Source organism: Nycticebus coucang, chromosome 5 (assembly GCF_027406575.1).
Source record: "Nycticebus coucang isolate mNycCou1 chromosome 5, mNycCou1.pri, whole genome shotgun sequence".
Classification (NCBI taxonomy): Eukaryota; Metazoa; Chordata; class Mammalia; order Primates; family Lorisidae; genus Nycticebus; species Nycticebus coucang.
Genome location: NC_069784.1, coordinates 56,809,714 through 56,814,072, shown reverse-complemented (window position 1 = coordinate 56,814,072; position 4,359 = coordinate 56,809,714). Strand labels below are relative to the sequence as shown.

Sequence of the window (4,359 nt, the reverse complement as noted above, 5' to 3'; positions counted from 1 at the left end):
TTTTTGAGACCAAGTTAGACAGCACATTAATTTATAAGTTCCTGAATGATCCAGTGTTTTGAAATGTCTCTCTGAAGTGCCTAACTGAGATTGCTGGTGTGAGTGTTAGCCAATATGAGGAACCATTTGTGATGCTATTTACACTGACAATGCTGCAGCTAAAACAGATGCTTCTTTTTAATACCAATATTCTGCTCGCATACTCAAATGGCAAAGATGATGAGCAGAACGTTATTCAAAATCTGTTTGTTTCTCTGCACCTTTCTTAATGAACATGGTCAACTTATAAAAAAAAGATTAAATCTCAGGGAAACACTCATGGAGGCCCTTCATTATATGTTACAGGTGTCAGAAGTGGAAAAAACTGAAATCTTTAAGATTTGTCTTGAGTACTGGAATCATTTGGCTGCTGAACTATACAGAGAGAGCCCATTCTCTACATCTGCCCCTCCATTGCTATCTGGAAGTCAACATTTTGAAGTTCCTCCCAGGAGACAGCTACTGTATTTACCCATATTATCCAAGGTCCGTTTGTTGATGGTTAGTTGAATGGCTAAACCAGCAGAAGTACTGGTTGAAGAAAATGATCAAGAAGAGGTTGTGAGAGAATTCATGAAGGATACAGATTCCACAAATTTGTATAAGAATATGTGAGAAACATTAGTTTATCTTAGTCATCTGGATTATGTAGATACAGAAAGAATAATGACTGAGAAACTTCACAATCAAGTGAATGGTACAGAATGGTTGTGGAAAATTTTGAATACCTTGTGTTGGGCAATAGGTTTCATTAGTGGAACAATGCATTAAGAGGATGAAAAATGATTTCTTCTGTTATAAAGGATCTAAAAGAGGCAAAGATAATAAAGCTATTATTGTATCTAATATCATGTACACAGTAGGTCAATATCCCAGGTTTTTGTGAGCTCACTGGAAATTTTTGAAGACTGTAGTCAACAAGCTATTTGAATTCATGCATGAGACCCATGAAGGAGTTCAGGACATGGCTTGTGATACTTTCATTAAAATAGCTCAAAAATGCTACAGGCATTTTGTTCAGGTTCGAGTTGGAGAAGTAATGCCATTTATTGATGACATTTTGAACAACATTAACACTATAATTTGTGATGTTCAGCCTCAACAGGTTCATACATTTTATGAAGCTGTGGGATACATGATTGGGGCACAGACAGATCAAACTGTACAAGAACACTTGATTGAAAAATACATGCTACTCCCAAATGAAGTGTGGGATAGTTTTATCCAGCAGGCAACCAAAAATGTGGACATACTGAAAGATCCTGAAACAGTCAAGCAGTTTGGTAGCATATTGAAAACAAATGTGAGAGCCTGTAAAGCCCTTGGAAGCCCCCTTTGTAATTCAGCTTGGAAGAATTTATTTAGATATGCTTAATGTCTACAAATGCCTCATTGGAAATATTTCTGCAGCTATTCAAGCTAATGGTAAGATGGTTACAAAGCAACCATTGATTAGAAGTATGCCAACAGTAAAAAGGGAAACTTTAAAGTTAATATCTGGTTGGGTGAGCTGGTCCAATGATCCACAGATGGTAGGTGAAAATTTTGTTCCTCCTCTGTTGGATGCAGTTCTCATTGATTATCGGAGAAATAATGTCCCGCTGCTAGAGAACGGGAAGTGCTTAGTACTATGGCCATTATTGTGAACAAGGGGGACATGTAACAGCTGAAATACCTCAAATATCTGATGCTGTTTTTGAATGCACATTGAACATGATAAATAAGGACTTTGAAGAATATCCTTAACACAGAACAAACTTTCTTACTACTTCAGGCTGTAAATTCTCACTGTTTCCCAGCATTCCTAGCAATTCCACCTGCACAGTTTAAACTTGTTTTGGATTCCATTATTTGGGCTTTCAAACATACTATAAGGAATGTTGCTGATACAGGCTTACAAATTCTTTTTACACTCTTACAAAATGTTGCTCAAGAAGAAGGTGCAGTTCAGAGTTTTTATCAAACTTACTTTTGTGACATTCTTTAGCATATCTTTTCTGTTGGGACAGACACCTCACATCCTGCTGGCTTAACAATGCATGAATCAGTTATTGCATATATGTTTAATTTGGTTGAAGAAGGATAAATAAGTACACCCTTAAATCCTGGAAATCTAGTTAACAATCAAATGTTTATTCAGGAGTATGTGGCTAATCTCCTTAAGTCAGCATTTCCTCACAACAAGATGCTGACATAAAGCTCTTTGTGACAGGGCTTTTTGTGACAGCTCTTTGTGACAGGGCTTTTCAGCTTAAATCAGGATATTCCTGCTTTCAAGGAACATCTAAGGGATTTCCCAGTACAGATAAAGGAGTTTACCTAGTGGCCCTTTTTCATACGTGGTTTATGTATAAGAAATTTTCTGTGAAATATCCTTCCATTGCTTAAGCTTTTATTTTGGTCATCTTTAGTTTGTATGAAGTTGAAAATTAAGACATTTTAAAAATTTTTACTTCATGCCCATTTTGTGGTTGGGCTGGGGGGAGGAGGCAAATTCAATTTAAACATATACTTGTAAATTCTAATGCAAAATTGTACAGTTTTTGCTGTAAACAATGCCAATTTTTAATTAGGGAGCATTTTCTTTCTAGTCTGTATTTCAGTCTAGAAGAAAAGGTAATGAGTAAAACAAATTGCGTTGTTAAACGGATTATAATGCTGCATTGTCTGAAGTTAGCATCTGTTGGACTGAATTGTTTGTGTAGACTACATGTATTACAAGTCTGTAAGGCAAGTTTGCAGCAAGATCATGTGCATATCATCCCATAGTAAAGCGATTTCAAAAACTATGGGAACACAGTTATTTTTACATGGTTCTTTTTGTTTTTGTGTGTGTATGCTCTGTCGCTTGTTGACAACAGCTTTTTGTTTTCCTTAGTGAGGACTGTTGCTCATTTATGAGCCTTCATTAACTCAAAGTGAAATGGTTAAATACATTTACCCTGTTAGAATAGGCTGCATTTTTTAACAACTCATTAAATAACAAAACAAAACTATTCTGGATTTTGAGATGGATAACTTGTACTAATTTACATTGTTTACCAAGCTGTAGTGCTTTAAGAACACTACTTTTAAAAAAGCAAAATAAACTTGGTTTATGTTTAAACAATAATAATAATAACAATAATAAATAAGTGTTTAAAATAAAGTGGATAGATGGATGAAACTGACAACACGTAAAGTTGCAGATCAATCTTAACATCTCTACAGTAGAACATCCAGACAGCATGTGCCTCCACTATGATGTAATAAGTGCACAATGTCACATCTGATGTTTGTTTGCCACAAGAAAAATTAAACTTGAATTTACTTTAAGCTCGTAGATCTAACTACCAGTTTACAAAAAACACTGGGAAATAGAGGAACATCACAAGAAGGTTAAGAGACACCAGAAAGAAGCAATTAGCCAAATCCAAAACGTGAGAAATTCTTTAAGGTAAATAACTTTTTTCTTTATAAAGTAAATAATCTGAAAGAGAAGGGGCTGCCCAGATGAAAAGGAACTTGAGGGACATATCAACCAAATATGTGGATTTCCTTCACATTCTAACTCAAACAAACCAACTTGAAAGTCACATTTTGAGATAACTGTGGAAATGTGAGCAAGAACTAGGCGTTGTGTGGTATTAAAGGAGTGATGTTAGTTCTGTTAGGAAGATTAACAGCATTGGAGTGATGCAAAAGAGGAGAAATGTCATCATGTGTGAGAGACATGTGTTCTAGTATTTGCGGGTGGGGAAAAAATGTGATATCTGGGCTTTGCTTTAAAATAGTCCAGGAAAAAAAAGTGGAGCAGTGGGTAACCAAAACAATATAGGCAGATATCAATTTATTTTTCTTCTGAGTGCTAAGTAACTGAGGATTCATTGTCTCATTCTCTCTTTTAGGACAGAAAGGGCAGCTTTCTGGGCAGCCCCTTCTCTTTCAGATTATTTACTTTATAAAGAAAAATTCTATAATTATAAAAACAAAATGATTAATACATTAAGTTAACAGTGAGACTTCTTTGTAGAGTGTGAAGTTCTGTCTACATTAGGAGCAGTATTGCTGGGAAGCAGGTAGAGAGAGTGAATGGTGCTGATTTGACCCAGAGGGCAGCTCAAGGGTCAAAGAGCAGGTGAGGTTCTGGGCAGGGAACCAGCACTGATGAGCAGACCCAGAAGGGTCCTCTGCACCACAGGGGGAGCACAGCTGAGTACAAAGCCCAGCAATTCCACGTATAAGACTTAGGATATGGCTGTGTGACACAGTGTATCCCCCTGTCTCAATTACAGACTCAGCCTTGTCACTCTCTGTCTCATTACTCTGTTTTATTTTCTT

General features: G+C 36.3%; 1 pseudogene across 1 annotated transcript; it reads left to right on the top strand.

Annotated features, from left to right (window-relative positions):
* The first annotated feature begins 273 nt into the window (after positions 1-273).
* On the top strand, positions 274-2,362 carry LOC128585489 (exportin-1-like; annotated as a pseudogene). Its single transcript, XR_008380056.1, has one exon. The product of XR_008380056.1 is annotated as an exportin-1-like (transcript).
* The last annotated feature ends 1,997 nt before the right edge of the window (positions 2,363-4,359 follow it).